This window comes from Tupaia chinensis, unplaced genomic scaffold (genome assembly GCF_000334495.1).
Source record: "Tupaia chinensis unplaced genomic scaffold, TupChi_1.0 Scaffold000362_1, whole genome shotgun sequence".
Taxonomy (NCBI): domain Eukaryota; kingdom Metazoa; phylum Chordata; class Mammalia; order Scandentia; family Tupaiidae; genus Tupaia; species Tupaia belangeri.
Genome location: NW_006159859.1, coordinates 7883425 through 7902882, shown reverse-complemented (window position 1 = coordinate 7902882; position 19458 = coordinate 7883425).

The following is a 19458-nucleotide window of genomic DNA, read 5'->3' as shown; positions in this document are numbered from 1 at the left end:
TACCCCTGGGACCTGATTCTGAAGAAGATTAAACAAGGATAATAGGAGACAAGAGGCAGGATCGTTTTTGCATTTCCCAGGAGGCGGCGCCTGATTTTCCTCAGGTCTTCATTAGATTTACCTTATGCTCCCTGGCATCTGGGTCAGTGCTTATTGCCAAGATTTTATTAAGATAGTTAATTATGCTATTGTTTGTGGACTTCTAATCTCAACCTCATTATTTTTTCAATAATTGTTTACTCCGAATTTAATATGTTCAGCAGAAAAGCCAGATTAAAGAGGTCATCATAGATCAAGAGGTACAGAGCATTTAAGAAGCTTTTCAAAATGAATTTTCTACTAAAACATGTTTAAAAACCTTTCGAGATTCTCTCTTTCTGCCCCCTATTTATTTATTTATTTATTTATTTATTTACTCAGGATTCAAGTCTTTAGCTATGGGAGATGATACCAGATGACAGTGGTGCGTTACAATGTCTGTGTGAATTACCGTAATGAAGTGTGGACTGGACACAATCCACCCGGATCTCACAAAGGAAGCTATGTTAGTCTAGGTCTCTATGCGGGAAGCCCAGGGTATAGAGCCATGCTGGTAGGCAGAGAGTCTCTAGCTTCATTTCAGTCCCTGTCACCCTCCAACTTCTAAAATATGAATTCATCATAGCCCACCAACTACCTTGGTTTTAGAAATTCAATGACAAATTTTATTCTTAAGTAGGTATATAGAGAAATTATTCCATACTATATTTTAAAAATCTATTATTTTGCATTTTTAACCCAAGGAACACTTTGTAGAGATAACATATTGTTACCTCTTTTTTTAGGTTTTTAAAGTTTAAAAAAAAGATTAATTTTGTCATAGGGCACATGTGCTCACCAGAGAGAAGAGAGAAGAATACAGAGAGGCAGAAAGTTAGAAATCACCGCTGGGTGGAGGGAGGTATGTGTGGCTTCATTGCAATCCCTTCTCCTCTCTAGATTTTGGACACACACACACACACACACACACACACACACACACGTGCCTGACATGATTTTAATTTTCTGGGTCTGGGACTCAGACCATGGTTGGTCACATGGGAGTCCAGAGCCTTAACACCATGCTACCTGCTGGCCCCACAATGTTCTAATTTTTATGTTTGCATGTCTGGGCCTGTGTGCATGTCCGTTTACTGGATATATCACTATATCAACATGAGTCACTGTAAGACCTGGTGGTATCATTGCAGGATTGGGTGAGTGGAGGAAACAAGGAAATGATATTTCCTATCATGTGGACATGTGGCATGAGGTAGAATGTTTTTGTTTCCATCTTAACCCTTACACCTTGGACTGGCGACTTAAATTTTAAGAGATAGCTACCCATGTAGAAATGACATGTAGACAGTATGTTATTCAATATTTTTGCAAAATAAAGTAACATTGTCAAAGCAGCATGCAACCTAAAATAGCTTCAGTTAGAGGCAAAAAGGCAAAGAAAATTGATATTCCTTTCCCTTTCTTTAGGGATTGGCTAGGGTGGACTGAATCAACACCTGTATTCCTACTCAATATAAACTCAGTTTTAAAATACTCTTACCTGGCGAGTTGTCTGAATCTTTACCCTATTAGTTACTTATATTTAAACTATTTTTCAAGTTGAATTGCCCCATCTGCAAACATTTTACTTTCAAGCAGATAATATACTGTGAGGTGTGTTGATTATGTGGTTAAATGCTTGTTTGGAGTAAAATTACTTTCTGTATTTCTTATATAAAAATGTATTAATTTTATGACTTGTTTATAGTCAAAACAATGCTTTATCATTAGTCCCACATGATTATCTTAGCTCATGAAACTAAGGAAGTTTTCCATTTTTATTCATCAGTAGACAACAGCTAGATGATGGAAAACATTTTCTCTGACTGCATGTCACGTGATCCGTGACTTGGAAATACTAAGCAGACAACTGAGGGTTATAAGATTAGGCAAAGTCAGAGATAAAGATAACATATCAATGCAAGTTTCCTGAAATAATTCAGTCAAAAAATAAAAATGTTTCTTTAGAAAACTTTAGGGTTCTTTTTTCTTTTAAAGTCTTTTGCTTATTAACCTGACTAGTAATACATACTCTCTCTTTTTTGTCTGGTTCGAACTAAAGGGAAAGATCTTTTGTTTCCTCTTTCTTTTTCTTTTTAATTTACTATTTATTTCTTCCATGAACAATAAATATGGGGAGATGGGGAAATGGGGTGGAAACGGAGAGATAGCACCCCTGGCAGGGCTTTGATAGCATGATCCACCCTCAGCTTCAGCCAGGCCCAGATCGTGGGCACTTGCAGTCTAGGCATACTTAGGGAGGTCTTTGGATACAAAACTGCAACCTTCCCATGTGCTCAGCCTTGGAGAGCATTGTGCTTGACTGCTGGACCACTTCTGGCCCCTGTTTTCTCTCTCTCTCTCTCTTTCTCTTTCTTTCTCTCTCTCTCTCCCTTTCCTTTCCCTTCCCTTCCCTTCCCTTCCTCTTTCTCTCTTTCTCTCTCTCTCTCTCTCTCCCTTTCTTTCTTTCTTTCTTTCTCTCTTTCTTTGAGAGATGTTTGCTATAGGACATATACACTTCCCAGAGAGACAGAGAGAGACAGAGAGACAGAAAGTGAGAAATTATCCCTCAGGGGGTTGGCCATGCCACAATCCCTTCTCTTTCATTATCTCTTGGGATTTGGGGCATACATGCACATGCTCCCAGTGTGAGTTTTAAACTACTGGGTCCAGGACTTGAACCACAGTTGACTATGTGGGGGTTCAGTGTAATGATTACACCTTCTGCTGGTCACAAACTAATCTGTACGTGACCCAGATGGGACTCAAACTCACAATCCCCCATTTGGAGGCTGTTTCCTTTTTAAATGATCTCTTTACATCCTATAGAGTTTATCTTTGAAATATCCAATAGGCTGGGAGATTGACAACTGACTTCTGCTTTCCCATTTACAAAGATTTGTAATCTGTGGCTTTACATGTATGATACACAGTTCTCTTAAATCATGGGAGAAAGTGAGAAATTATAAGAAAATGTTTCAGTGTAACTTGAAGAGAAATGAAGGGCAAGGTTCATATTCTAGTAGAAATATACACAGTTCTCTAATCCATTTATTTTGGAAGCCTGGTACCTTATTATTATATTGCTAATACCTCCCAAGCATACATAGCAAGTGCCATAATTTACCAACTACTATAACCTTTTTTTAAATTGATAAGTTCTTTTTTTTTTTTTTTAAGCTCTTCTGGATTAATGTTATACTAACTTTGCCTATACAAAAATTAAAAATCACCATTTGCTTACCAATCTAATACTCTAATATTTAGTCCAATTTTAATTATGTAAATCTCCTCATCACTGCTTCTTTGGGGATTTATAAACTTTGATCTTGCCAGGTTTTGAGTCTCTTGTCTAATGCTCAGGGATTTTAAATGAAAACTGAATGTACGAGTGACTTTGGTATCTGTTGAATGCCAGGCATGAGCTGAGACTTGGGTGCTTAGTACAGTGTGAAACCTTGCTGTCAGGTCTTAGGGGGGAGCCATCAGCCAACACTCCAGAAAACAAATGAAAATTAAGGGTACAATATTATCCTCTCTTTCTGCTTTCTCATCCTTATACTGAATATGGAAAATTTCAGGAAGTCTCAAAACTACTATAACCTTTTTTTAAATTGATAAGTTCTTTTTTTTTTTTTTAAGCTCTTCTGGATTAATGTTATACTAACTTTGCCTATACAAAAATTAAAAATCACCATTTGCTTACCAATCTAATACTCTAATATTTAGTCCAATTTTAATTATGTAAATCTCCTCATCACTGCTTCTTTGGGGATTTATAAACTTTGATCTTGCCAGGTTTTGAGTCTCTTGTCTAATGCTCAGGGATTTTAAATGAAAACTGAATGTACGAGTGACTTTGGTATCTGTTGAATGCCAGGCATGAGCTGAGACTTGGGTGCTTAGTACAGTGTGAAACCTTGCTGTCAGGTCTTAGGGGGGAGCCATCAGCCAACACTCCAGAAAACAAATGAAAATTAAGGGTACAATATTATCCTCTCTTTCTGCTTTCTCATCCTTATACTGAATATGGAAAATTTCAGGAAGTCTCAAAACATCAAACGATAGCAAAATTCATTTCTTGTAACAAAAGATGATAAACAGGGGCCGGCGGATGGCGTAGTGGTTAAATTGCTGGATTACCACATGGCTGCCTGCTATTTGAATCCTGGACCTAGTGGCTTGAAACTCATGGTGGGTGCATGTGTGTGTGTGTGCCTAAAGTCCTGGGAGGAGAGTGAAGGGGAAGGGACTGTGGCATGGCCATCCCCACTGGGGGTGATTTCTCACTTTCCTTCTCACTGTCTATGTCTCTCTTTCTCTCTGTTAAGTACATGCACCCTAAGGCAGAAACCTCTAAAAAACAAGGTAATAAATAGAAAAATTATCATCTGGTCTATGAAAATAACTTTTAAGAGCAAAGAAGGAAAGCCTTGGAGACTACTTTATGAACCAAGAAGGTTTTAGAAAGTGTTTGCTTCTCCATGAAAGGATATTATGTACATTAGTAAGAATTGTCAGAGTTTAAAAAGCATGTCAGGATAACAAGGGAGAGCAAGAACATGAAATATGAATACATAGAATTAAAGCTTTACCATAATGATCAAAAGCAGACATGATGCTACAGAAACTGAGTTAATTAGTTGAACCAGAAATGGAGAAGTGCTCCAAAAATTGAGTTTTGTGAATAAAAGAAACAGTAAGAAGAAAGCAAAAATTAAAACCAAACTATATAATGATGATTTCTCCAAATTTGGCTTAAATGAATCAGTAGATATTGTTAAAGTACATTAGAAGGAGACTTACCAAACTTTTTTTTTTTGTAAGAGGGATTTTTGCTATAGGGCATGTGCGTTCACCAGAGAAACAGAGGGAGAGCGAGAAAGCAAAACATACTTCCCCCACCTGGAGTGGGGGGGATGGCCACAAGGAAACCCCTTCGCCTCCATTTTCCTCTTGGGATTTTGAGCAAGCATGCACACGTGCCCAGCATGAGTTTCAAGCTGCTGGGTCAGGGTCTCAAACTCAGTGGTCGGCCATGTGGGAGTTCAGCACCCCAACTACCAAACCACCTGTAGGCCCCAAGAGATTTACTAAACTTTAAAAATGACACAGATGGGTGATTTAGGGAAGTCAGTATTTATATGCAAATAAAATAAATGAAGATGATGTTACCTACCTGAAGCCCTGGGAAGTTACTTTTACATAGGAAATTAATTATAGTAAAGAACCCAGGGTTAAAAGCATGCCATTTATAGAAGTTAGAAGTTATAGTCTTAATAATAGATGGCAGAAGACCGTGGGATACTTCTGTCTATATAGTTCTTTAAAGCAGAGAAGGAAACAATTATTTTATGTGCTTTCATGAAGATACATGAGTAGAAAAATGTGTTTTAAAATCTGTAATATTTAAAAATGTATGCATTTTAGTAACATTTGTGCAATAAATAATTGCTTTAAAAAAGAGGATCAGCCTAAAAGTGCAGTGATTAAGCACTGTGTATATGGAGCTACATCCCACAAAGGTGACTACAGTTCAAATCCCTGGCCTAGAAGCTTGAAAAACACACCAGAGGGACCAGCGGATGGCATAATAGTTAAGTTGTTGGACTCCTATGTAGTCAACTGTAGTTCAAGTCCTGGACCTGCTGGCTTAAAACTCACACCAGACGCAAGTGCATACGTGTCCGGAATCCCAAGAGGTGAAGGGATTGCTGCATGGCCATCCGCCCAGGGGATGATTTCTCTCTCTCTCTCTCAAGCACATGCACCCTATGGCAAAAATCTCTCTCTAAAAGAAAAAAAAAAAAAGAAAGAAAGAAAGAAAGAAAAACACACTAGTCGTATGTGCATATGCACATGCAGGCCCAAACACTGATAGATGGAGAAATGGAGGAAAACGGACCACAGCCTGTCCATCCCCACTAGGGGTGCTTTCTCGCCCCCATCCATCTTGTACACATGCCCACAAGCACTTAAAAGATGAATCTTTTTTACAAATTCTGTGAAAAAATTTGAAATCATGGACTATTAAAAGTATAGATGAAGGATACTCTAAGTATGTAATTACCAGGTTTAGTCAATTTTACAATGATGAAAAATGATTTAAATGTTTTTAAAATAGAGTCTAATATTGTGTTAATAGTTAATATAGAATCCAATTATCTACTAGTTGTAAGAGGCAAAAGAATTCAAATTATTTCAAATGCTAAAAAGAAAAGACCATATATAAGTTAAACTCAAGAAAAATGGGGATTTTCATACTAATTTTAAATTATGTAGAATTTAAGCTAAAACAATAAAATGAAAGAAAAATATTTGTTTATGAAGTATTAACATTTCAGGTGAATATTTATTAAATATTTTGTATAAAAGCTGGTGAATATTTATTACTATGAAATCTTTTTTGTATAAGAGCAACAAAAATATGTTGTTAGCCACTAGAGATTATATAAATAAAATTTTAGAGAATCTTAAACATTAGTGTCAGTGAGCCAAGGCAAGTAGTCAACAAAATTAATAAAGAACTTGGTAATTTGAGTACAAGTAGAATAAAATTCAACACAGTCTACACTTTGGAGATGTGAGATATATTTTTTACTCATGTATTTATTCACTATTTAAAATTGAAGATCTTTATCAACAAAGGCAAGCCCAATAGGCAAAAAAGTAGTTATATTTTCTGATGGATGTATTATGATTAGTTAAATTATTAAGTCAATACTGGAGCCAGCAGGTGGCATGGAGGTTAAAGCACTGGCCCTCACATGGCCAGCTGGCCCTCACATGGTAGCTGGAAAATCATTCCAGGTGTGTGTGCATGTGTCCCCAAGATCCCTAAAGGAGACTGGAGGAGAAGGGATGGTAGTGTGGCCCTCCCCCTGGGAGGTGATTTCTCATTTTCTCTCTCTCTCTCTCTCTCTCTCTGTCTCTTTATAGAGAGCATACACATCCTATAGCAAAAACAAAACAAATCATTATGTAATCAATACAACTGTTATCAAAATAATGAATAACTCTTGGATCAAGTAACCCTGATTTGGGGGATGCTGGATGACACAGCGATAGTGCAACTCTTTGCAAGGCTGACCCACGTAGGAGGTGTCTAGGTTTATATGTCCAGAAACCTCCGTGAACATGCTAAACTCATGTGCCCTGACACAGGATTGGCTGACGCTGAGGAGAACACAGCATCCAGACCCCATTGGGATGGCTGTTTCTCTATCTCACTGTCTCCCTGTCACTCGTAGAAGAAATAATAAGCTGATTAAAAAAAGAAATAATTTTTGATTTCTAACATAATCACCATGAATAAAATGACAAGAATACAATAAAAATGATAGAATATAAATTTCCAAAAAAATAATGTATTTTATGCTTTTTAAAATAAATATAAAAAATAAATATGGGGGCCACACTGTAATAGTAGTATTTCAACAAAACATAAACACTGTTGGGGCTAGCAGGTGGCATGGTGATTAAGGTGCTGGGCTAAAATATTCTTGCAGCCACAAGAGGAATTAATAAAGAGGTTAAAGTTTGAACTGTTTAATATCTTTCTTAGTCAACAGCAGTTTGAATCCCAGACATAGTGGCTTGAAAAATCATACTGGTCTGTGTGTGTGTTTGTGTCAAAAAAAAAAAAAAAATCTCAGAAAGAGAAAGGAGGAGAAGGGATTTCAGCATAGCCATTCCCCCAGGGGCGATTTCTCACTTTACTTCTCACTCTCTCTCTCTCTGGCAAGCACACATGCCCTATGGCAAAAACTTAAAAGAAAAGAAAAAAAAAAAGCAGAAAATAAAACACTGCTAACTGAAATAGATAAAGACAAATGATAAATGATTTATAAATAAAACAGAAAATATTTTCCTCTCCATACCCCACATTATACATTTTTATGTTACAAAATTATCCGAAAAGTACATGAAAAATTAACCAATAAAACCCAATTTTCTTTTTTTATAATTATTTATTTAATTTTATTTATTCATTCATTTATTTTAATTTGACCAGAGAGAGACACAGAGAGAGAGAGAGAGAGAGAGAGGGAAAGTGAGAAAGCAAGCCGCCAGGTCTGGATTCAAACCGTGGTTGGCCATGTGGGAGTGTCCAGTGCCTTAACCACCACGCCACCCGCTGGTTCCCAATTTTCTTAAAATATTCTTGCAGCCATAAGAGGAATTAATAAAGAGGTCGAAGTTGGAACTACTTAATATCTTTTTTAGTACAGCTAAAGAGGAGGAAAGTCTCTTTTTGGCTCCATGTCCTCTGTAGCACATTTTCTGACGTCGGTCATTGTATATATTAAACAATTGATAGCATCGTTCTGTTTCCTCCTTACACACAGCTCTCCACCATAGATGCTTGGGGAAAATCAGTAGTTCCTGTACCTTACCCTTATGTTCTTCCTCCAGCTGTGTAAGTACAAGAAGTTAGTTTAAATGAGAACTAACCTCAGAACCTCGGTCCCTCAGTGGGAGAGAGGGGAATGAGACAGAGCAAAGACATCATGGTAGTGTGTATTCATGAGATGCTGCCGTGGAGGGTAAATGAGACATAGACCCGTTGGAGACTGCCGGGAGACAATGTGGAATTCTTCTTGGACTCATCCTACTCAAGGAGAGTGGAAGCTAATAGGTGGTTGGCTTTCGGTTCTCAACCATCTTTGGTGAGACTGCTGGGATTGGGAGTGATTTCCCCCAGTACTGAGCTGCCCCTTGCTGAGAGGAAGCCCTGGGAGATGATAAAGAGTATCATGTGCAAAGACTAGATGGTGAGTGCCCAGAGGAATGAGAGGAGCCCCTGCACTGCTAGCCTGTACCACTCTCCCGTTGAGGCATCATTTTGCACAGAATCATTCAGAGGAAGGAAACACTTGTACCTCAGAAACACAATAGCTTGGGGCCAGCAGGTGGCACTCGACTCCCACATGGTCCACCATTGTTTGAGTCCCGGCCAGGGTCTCGAAAATCATGCTGGACATGTGTGTGTGCATGCCCCAAATCATGAGAGAATAGAAGAGAAGGGGTTACTGGTGACCACCCACATTGGGGGTGAGTTTTCATTGACTGTCTCTCTGTATTTCCCTGTCTCTCTCCTCTCTGGCAAGTGCATGCACTGTTTGACAAAATCTAAAAGAGAAAAAGAGAGAGAGAGAGAGAGAGAGAGAGAGAGAGAGAAAGAATGTTTTATTAGAATGAAATACTATGGTGAGTAAAATATTATTCTTGGAAAAGAGCTATCCAACTTTTCAAAATTATGAAAGACATCAATAAAATTAATACAGGAAAATTTTTCTTTGGACACTGGCAAAATTAAAAAATGAGCAGACAGTAGAAAGTTAAGATTAAATGAGAAATTTTATAGCCTACTTATATGGGAAGTAATAAATATATGATGTTTCAAGTTAAAATGTTGTAAGACTATATTTGAAATTACACCTATGCTCAATTTTGAAAGAGTGACTCATAATGGAAATTTATGAGACTTTGCATTTTTTAAAATAGGCATTTTAGAATATAAAATTCTAGGTTTAAAAAATTCTTCCCATTTATTGAAAAACATAAAAAATTTATTTATATTGAAATACAAAATGCTTTAAGCAAATAATAGTAATGTATTTCACAGTTCCTTAAACAATTGGTTACCTTACTATGAAAAACAACATTTTTTAGAATTATTTTATTAACTTTATTATTTATTTACTTATTTTTAATTTGAGTGAGAGAGAGTAAGAGAGAGGGAAAATGAGAAAGCAAGACACCAGGACTGGGACTTGAACTGTGGTCAGCCATGTGGGAGTCCAGTGTCCTCAACTACCATGCCACCTGCCAGCCCCACAACTTTTTATTTTATTTTTGTAATTTGGATCAAAATAAAGGGGTGTTGTTGAACAGTTTTTATCATTTGTAATAGAAAAGTAACATATATTTAATGAAAAGATTTTCAGTTAATAATGTATTAGAAACCCATTAAATTATGCACTTTCATTTTACTTAGAGTCAGTCAAATTTATTTATTGAGGGCAAAGAGAGCAGTTTTTTTTTGTTGTTGTTGTTTGTTTTGTTTTGTTTTTTGAGAGGTTTTTGCTATAGGGTGCATGTGCTTGCCAGAAAGACAAAGAGAGACAGAGGGATGGCCACACCTCAGTCCCTTCTCCTCCATTCTCCTCTAGGGATCTTGGGCACACACACATATGTGCCCGGCGTGAGTTTAAGCCACTGGGACCAGGACTTAAACCGTGGTCAACTACATGGGAGTTCAGCGACATAGCCATTAAGCTATCTGCTGGTCCTGAGAGCAATTTCTTTTTTCTTTTCTTTTCTTTTCTTTTTTTAAAGAGGGATTTCACATATTCACTTGTTGGAGAGATAGAGACAGAAAGTGAGAAATCAGCCCCAGGGGGATGGCCATGCCACAGTCCCTTTTCCTCCATTCTCCTCTTGGGACTTTGGACACACAGGCACATATGCCCAGTGTGAGTTTTAATCCACTGTGGCCCGGGACTCAAACCACGGTCAATTATGTGTGAGTCCAGCAATGTAACCATTACACCATCTGCTGGTCCCTGAGAACAACATTTTAAAGATGGAGCAGAATTTTTGATTGTCAAGGTTTATCATAAAACTGTATTGAGGTGTGACTAAAATTCCTGTGTTCTGTGGTTTTTATAGTTAAAATAATGCCCTCATGTGTCTTCCTTCTGTCCCTTCCTTCCTTCCCTTTTTTATTTTTTCTTTTCCTTCTCTCCTCTCCTTTTTCTCAGTCCCTTCCTCTGTCCATGCTGGATGTCCTGAAATGTTTACCTCTTGGTGTGTATTTTTTTGTTCCAGGTTCAGTGTACGTGGCTGCCTGTATCTCACAGAATACTGAGATTTTTGCAGCCTACCTAGTGTAAAGTACAATTCTTGTTGTGAATATAACTTCTGTTTAAACTGCACTCTTTTTTCCTACTATTCAGAAATTCCATTGAAAGTGACATAATTAGAGAGATGTCTTTTGTTTTAAGGTTTTTGCCATAGGGCCTATGTGCTCGTTAGAGACAGTGAGAGGGAAAGTGAGAAATCATCCCCGAGGTGGGATGGCCACATGGTAATCCTTTCTCCTCCATTTTTCTCTTGGGACTTTGGGCATACATGCACACATGCCTGGTGTGGTTTTCCAGCCACCAGGTCTGGAACTCAAACCATAGCCGGCCATGTGAGGAGTTCAGTGCCTCAACTACTATGCCGTCTCCTGGCCCCAAGACATATATGCACCAACGGAGAGAGATTTTTTTAAATGCTGTTTCTTATCACTTGGGCTATTAATCTCAAAAATAACCTGTAGCATCTCTCATATACTGTGTCAACAGTACTGTTTGACCCATTGATCCGGAAGTAGCTTGCTTATTGCTGTATGTAGAATTAGTGTTCTGCGTCCCAAAGGCACAGGGATCTAGTCATTATCACTCAGGTTGGTGGTTGTTTTTTGTTTTGTTTTTTTAATCCATCTTTGCTTGCATGATTTATCTTAATGAAAATCTTTCTCAAATCCCCTTTTCTTTGATTCATTTTTTTCAACAGAATAATACAGCAGGGTCAATCAGGCAATAAATAGACAGTTTCAACTTCACTATTATTGAAATATTGCTACACGAAATATTATTACCTTTTTGGATTTCCAATGATTTAAAAGTGCATTTGTGGCACTTTTTTTTTTTAAATATATACTTATTTTGGTGCTGGCAGGTAGTGTGGTGGTTAAGAGCACTGGATTCCCACATAGGTGACTGCGGTTCGAGTCCTAGACCTGGTGGCTTGCTTTCTCACTTTCCCTCTCTCACTCTGTCCTTCTCTGGTCAAATTAAAATAAATAAATAAATAAAGTAGTTACCGAGACTGTCTTAATTCCATCTTTAGCATTCTATTCTATTAGGTCATCAGGAAAGTATGATGTATTTTTCTGTTTTTCTATGCAAAACTGTGTCATGACTTTCCCAACAACCCAATAATTAGACTGCAGTTACCTTCTACTGGTATCTGTTTTATTATTTTAAATTTTGGCAATTTTGCAAGTTGCTGTGGTATTTAGACATCAGGCTGATAATTTTTTCTTGTATAAAAATTAATATGGACTTCCTTGAAGGAAATCATTTCAAAGTTTACCTGAAAGGAAGGCAATGTTTTTTATTTTTTATTCATAGCTTAGAACATTTTGATTTGAAAAGAAAAATATCCTGAATCCCTCTTGTAGGCAAGGTCTGAGCTCCTGCTGCCAATCAACCCCTAAAGTATGACCAACTGGCCCAGCTTCTGGGTCTTCATCAGTGAGTGAGTCAAATTCTCTGTCTAAGCCCTGAGTCCACCCTCCAACAGGGACTGTTAATATTAAATCTGTTTTGTTTTTCCAAGCTCATTTCTTTTTTTCTTTTCTTTTTTTTTTTTTATTTGAGTGATTTTTGCTATAGGGCATGTGGGCTCGCCAGAGAGAGAGAGACAGAGACAGAAAGTGAGAAATCACCCCCGTCCCGGGGCGGGGTGACCACACTGTAATCCCTCCTCCATTCTCCTCTCAGGATCTTGGGCATGCACGCACATGCTCCTGACATGAGTTTAAGTTGCCAAGTCCAGGACAAGAACTGTGTTGACTACATGGGAATCCAACAATGTAATCATTATGCCATCTGCTTGTTCCCAAGTTTCTTTCTTGAGAGAGGTGGGCAGAGCATCCCCCACAAGGTCTCATCTGCAGACTCAGCTGGCTAGAACCACAGACATGCATATACATACCCAGCAAGCTCAAGGAAATCTGGGATATGAACTTGGGATCTTCCCATGTGGGTTTAATTGTGTTGCCCCTGGACTGCCATCTGGTCCCTAAATCTACTCTTTCTCCAATCCCTGTTTTCATCTGTCAAAGTCTAAAATGTAAACCCATGGCCTTCGATTCTTTTTTTCTTTTTTTTTTCCACATTCGTCCTATATAATGTTCTGTACTTCTTTCATCTAACCTGGCCCTTCACGTATCCCCACAGGGTTGGAACTGGTTACAGCCGTGCTGTCCAGCGGGTACCTGCTATGAGTCACATGTGTAGTTTGAAATTTTCACTATTAAAAAATAGTGAAAAGAAACGGGTGAAACTAACATTAATAATACTTTATATAATGTGATATATCCCAATATTACCATTTTAATGTGATCAGTAGAAAAATAAATATAAAATGTTGTACAGTCCATTTTGTACACTGAGCCTTTGAAATCCAATGTGTCATTTACAGTTGCAGCACATCTTAATTTAGAGTAGCCACATTTCAGGCATTCCCTAACCCCATGTGGCTCAGACCACAGAAGGTAGTGAAGCCCTTTGAGAATAGGACATCTATTCTCAGTTCATTCTTTGGACCTTGCCTGGATTTCAGAGGTTGGAGGGATAAAATGACATTTCCTTGATTCCCGTGTGCATAGGTTTCTGGGTGTGATGGAGGTTCTCCCATTGAGATGTCCTAGCATGAGTCTTTGAGCCTGGGAGTGCATCTAAGGCCATCTTCCTTCTGCCATGGCTACTGGCAAGAACGCTTTGCCATGGAGAACATGGCAGCCAGGCTGCATACTCCATGTCTGGCCACTTTCTCTGTGAGGCTGAGGCATAAGTGCCAGGGGACAAGTGAGAACAACAGCAGATGCCTTGGGCTCCTACAGTGTTTTCCCATGTCTGCCTCTTTCACCCTTTTCTTTCTTCCTCCGAATAAGGCTACTTCCAGAGACAGCTGAGGAAATATCTCTTTCAGGAAACATTCCCTGACCTCACTCACTTTGTCAATGACATGAGCTTACTTCTCTCCTAAGTACTCATTGCACTAGTTTCGCTGTCTGCTTAACTTTTCTGTCTTACTGACAGATCATTTCTTTCCTCTTGCTGTTATTATTATTTAATAATTATTATGTAATAATATACTGTCACATCCAGCACATTGTAGATTTTCAGTAAACGTTCATTAAACAAATGGCTGAGGATGGAGACAGTAGCAATGGACAGTATTTTGACAAAGATAAAGGGTGTGTGATGTGAAAAGGGCTTCTGCCTTGTGGGAGTTCTTAGTGATTGGAGCACAGGTTATATTCCTCAGGTCTTGAGGAGACAGACACAGAAGTACAAACAAAGGAGCACCCAGTGGTTCTAAATGCCTGCCTTATAACCGTGAGCTGTGTGCAGGGCACCGAGGCTGGGGCTCCTAGGAGGAGTCTAATGAGGCCTCATTGACAAACTCACTGAGTACAGAGAAGAACAGCATTCATGTGACCTTGACGTTTCCTCTGCACACCTTCCATTACAGCTAAACCGTCCTTTGTGTTTTATAGCTTGACATTGATTTGTACACAGATGGGTCTTGCAGAGACAAGCAAGTCAGCCATTTCTTAAAACATGATTTCCTGCTTGGTTATAGCCTCCAAATGCAATGAATCTCAAAAGAGGCATAATCCCAAAAAGAGTCTTATTTTTTTTTTCCATTTGCTATAGTGCCTGTGCACCTACCAGAGAGAAATAGAGAGGTACTAGGATGTATTAATGAGCAGAATGGAGATTGCATAGTTTTCACATCATTATGTGTTTATTATTGAGAATCTCAGTGACTATAGCTTCAGATTAGAAAATTTAATTCCCCAGTTTTCTTTGTCTGCTCTTAGTAATACTTTTTTTTTTTAAAGAAGGATCTTGTTATTTTGCAGTTTTCCAGCCTCTGCCTTCCAGCTGAGACTATAGCATGTCCCAGCATCACCATGCCTCATTCTTTTTGTAGTCATGTTCTTGCTATGTTGCCCAGGCCAGGCTTGAACTCCTGATACTCCATCCTCATCTCCTCTAGTTATAATCCCTCCTCTGAGATTATAGACACACACCACTAAGTCTGGCCTTTAGGTTGGGATGGGATTTGAACCCAGACCTTTTGTATCATCTCAGCCTGTGAAGTATACATCATAGCATCACACATCACAGTTGGGATGGCACTTTTTTATTAGAATACTGTAATTGTCCTCAGAGGTGCTTTTGCATAACAATGTATGTGAGGAGCACCAGTGGCTCTTACATGAAAGAAAGATACTTTGTGCACTTAGATTGGGTAAATGTTCCAGCATAGATACTTGTGATGGTGAAATTTATATGTCAACTTTATTGGGCTATGGGGTGCCCAGATATTTGGCCAAACATGATCATAGATATGTTCCTAAGGGTGTTTTTGGATAAGATTAATGTCTGCATGATTAGATGTAATAAGGCAAATTACCCTTCCTAAGGAGGGCCATGATTGGAGGAGGTTGGGCCTCCTCTAATCAAATGAAGACCTGAATCAAACAAAAAGGCTGAGTAAGAGGGGACCTCTCTTGCTTGACTGGCTCATTATTTCCCCTTGAGTCTCAAGTCTGCCAACCTTCAGATTGGAACTTACCCAATTAGCCCTCCTGCTTGTGGGCCTCAGGTCTCATACTGAAATGACATGTTGACTCTCCTGGTCTCTAGGTCACTGACCACACGTGTTGAGAATTCTCAGCCTCTAAAATTGGTGAGCCAAATCTTTACAATAAATCAAACTCAACCGATCTCTCTATATATCTATATACACATATATATTTGAAGAGAGAGAGAGAGAGGAAGAGAGATAATTTCTTTACATGTCAACATACTAAAATCTCTTAGAAGGCAAGGAAATTCTTTAAGATGAGAGTGCTGAGCATGTCCTAACACATTGAACTATTAAAGGATTTTATGTTTAGCTTTTTGTTTTTATTTTTCAGTAGAAAGTACAAATATGCCCCAGCCACATATTTTCCAGCACTTAAGATACATTGCATATATACAAGATGAATAAATACAACTTTTAGTTCCCAAAATACTTAGGAATATTAAGCCTTGATTCTAGAGTAATATAAATAGTTCTTCAAGGGCCTGCTGTATTTACAAAGGAATTTTATCCCAGAGATAAGTGTGAGCTTAAGAGGAAAGACGGTATTTTCTGTGACCATGGAGGGAAATAATGAACCCAAATCAGGAATTTTCCCTCTTGCAATTTCTTCTTTCTCCTAGGTACTGTACTTTCTACTATTTCACTCTAGGTTTGCTCAGTAAGGCAGCAGTCACTAAGTATCTCAGGATGAGTAAGTTTAAGACAAAAATTACCAGAAATATACCCATCCTTAGCAATCTTAGAGGAGCAAAGGTCAGGAAGATTATCTGCAATGTCTTGGAAGTGAAAGAATAAAAAAGAAGTGATCATTAACAGAGTGGACTGCCCCGAGCACCAACGTACACAAGGAGGAATCCAAAAACGCAGGACAAAACCACACATCTGCCATTTGGCAATGCCCACATATTTTTCCACAAAAGCCACTGGACAATAACAGTGTTTTCTTGTTTATAAAGTACTTCAGGATGGTGTGTCATTAGCCAAATACAAGAAATACGCTGGAGAGTCTGTCAAATATCCGTGAGTTTTAAGTCTCTTTGATCTGGTAGATAGCTTAGAAGGGTGGGAATAAAACTGAGCCAAATGACAATACCCAGTGTACCTGAATTCTACAAGCAGAGGTAACCAGGAGAAATATATAAAGAAGCAGTTGTGTTGAGCCACGAATGGCCATTCCATGCTGGAGGAAAGAAAAGAAAAGAAAAGAAAAGAAAAGAAAAGAAAAGAAAAGAAAAGAAAAGGAAAGAAAAGAAGGAAAGGAAGGAAGGAAGAAAGAAGAAAAGAGAAAAGAGAAAAGAAAGAAAAGAAGAGAGAGAAAGAAAGAAAGAAAGAAAGAAAGAAAAGAAGAGAAAGAAAGAAAAAGAAAGAAAGAAATCAAGGGTTAATGATGTCGCTAATTGTCTACTCTGGTCTCAGGAAGGATCAGATGAATCAGTGGTAATTACAGTCCCCATCTCAGCAGTAGCAACATCATCTGGGACTTTTTAGAAATACAAAACTTGGGCCACACCCCAGGTTCCCACAAACTGAATTGGAAACTCGGCAGATGAGACCTAAAAATCTGTTTTAATAACTTTCCAAATAATTCTATACACACTGGGTTTTGAGACCTACTGGTATAAAGTTGTTGAAAGGATTATTCCCCGAGTATTTGATTCTAGGGAGGGTAAAGAATGATTGAAGCTTTAAGCTTTATAAGCTCTTCCTAGAAGCTTAAATGACTTGAAATTCTGTCCAGGAATATCTGGATAGGCCTGAGAAATTAAAAGGAAGCAAGCCAACTAAACTTTACATTTTGCAGAGTATTAGTGTAAAAGTAGGAAGATCCATGCCTGAGTTCCTGCAAAATGAGTTGGCACTCACAACAAAAAGGGATTAAAAGAAACTCATGTAAATGATTCTGGCCTTGATGCACACATTCTATGAAAAAATCAGTAGAGCATGCGGCATGGATATGGATCAAACCACCTGAATGTCTAGTTCAGTTCCATGTTACTCTTCTAAATGATTGCATCACAAGCCACAGTGCAGTCTTGGGCAGCTCCTGATCTATCTGTGTTTGATCCACAATAAACTTCCCTGAATTAAAACCTCGTCAATTGACAACACCTTGGCTGGCGTGGGGGTGTGGGTGTGGGTACAGATGGGGGACATGAAGAGCTTTGTAGCCACGCTGAGACTGATTATGGTAAAAGGAATGCTTTATTAAATTCCAAAAAGACACCCCCCTCTTTACCTCCCCCATCCCTAATTTAAAAACTGCAATAGTTTAAAAACAAAACAAGATGTAGCTTTTAGCTAACAACACTAAGAGTGTTTGAATTCTTACCATGTGCAAAGTAGAAACAGGTTTTCAAACTGACTTTTTAAATTTAAATGTGGCTTCTGTATAATATTCTCTCAAGTCATCTAGCAGGTAGTGTGAGGGCAGAGTTACTCTAGCAGACACGCCTCCCCTGGGAGGGAAAGGAATGACTTCTGAAACTAGGCATTTCTTAGCAAATCATATAAAAACCTCACTGGAGACTTTTGCTGCCAGGAGAAAGATTTTAAGCATCTACTGATGGAACCTCTAAGACAATAAAGAGTGCCAGATGCATCAGATTTGGGTTTTAAAACTGCTGATGTCCGCATTTGGCCTAAACACACTTTATCCAATCTTGAAAAACGAATGTAGTGCTACATTCTTGCTGATGAGGTAATGTCCTTTGGAGAGATTCCCCCCCACCCCTAGTTAATACAAATCAGAAGAGTAACTGGTTGAATAAAGAAAAGAAAAGAAAAAGAAAAACAAAAATAAAAAAAAATAACATGCCGATGTGTATTAGAAATAAAAAAGGGTGTGTGTGTTGAAGAGGAGGTGGGAGAGAAAAAAGAGGAGAGGGAAAGGGAGAGAATAGAGGAAGAAAGAGTACATGTTTCTTATTATTAAGGATAAGGAGTTGAAGAGTCTAGTAATAACATTTGATCTTATGTCTATTAATCCTGTAATTGAATACCCTCTATTATTCAGAGCCAAAGTAAACAAAGGAAGATATTATTATTATTATTATTATTATTTTTGCCACAAAACCAGCCTTTAAAAAGTTGCTGGTATTAAATTGCTCTACATACAGGGAAGCTTGGGGATGATGAAAACTTTTTGTATCTAGATTGCGATAGTGTTGTGTGAACTGTATGTATTAGTTGAAACGTGAAGAATTGTAGTCTAAAAAGTGTGAATTTTACTCTAGTAAATTAAGCCTTAATAAAAAATGTTATCTGTATTTTGTACTGCTTGTTTTGAGCATGTCAGCAGTTAATTGTCACAAAGCATATTAATTTTATAATTTATTGAGTTAAGTAGTGCAAGAAATGTTAAAAATTTATGCTAACCCATAGACCATCTATAAAAAAGTTACAGTGAAATGAAGCAATACAAGTAGTTTAATTTAGCATGGAATATAAATGGAACATACTCATTGTACTTTGAAATTTATTATTCATGGTCCTTCCAAAAGCTAGAGTCACCTTCATTTCAGAAAAAAGACAGCTGATGTGACCCTAGCAATCTTCACCGTGAACATCTTTACACATTTTGTTTAAACATCCTACGTTTTCCAGTATGAACAGCTAGTTATTTTCCAAAAATATATATGCAGATTTTCAGAGATACACTAGTCTCATTATAATGATCTTGTATCAGTTTCACTTTTACAGAATACAATGAATAATTCTGGATTTTTATTTTTGCTTCTACAGTATGCTTATTAAGCCTTTCTAAAAGTCTATTTTAAGCCTGATTGTTAAAATGATTTTAACATGGTTATTTCCAATCTCTTTAAATATTGGATTCCATCTCCTCCCTCTCTCCCCCCAGCCAAGCCATTTTAACCTCCTAATGGGTCCCTTACTTTTTCCTTGTTAAATCTTAACAACCTATTACTAGCTCTAGGC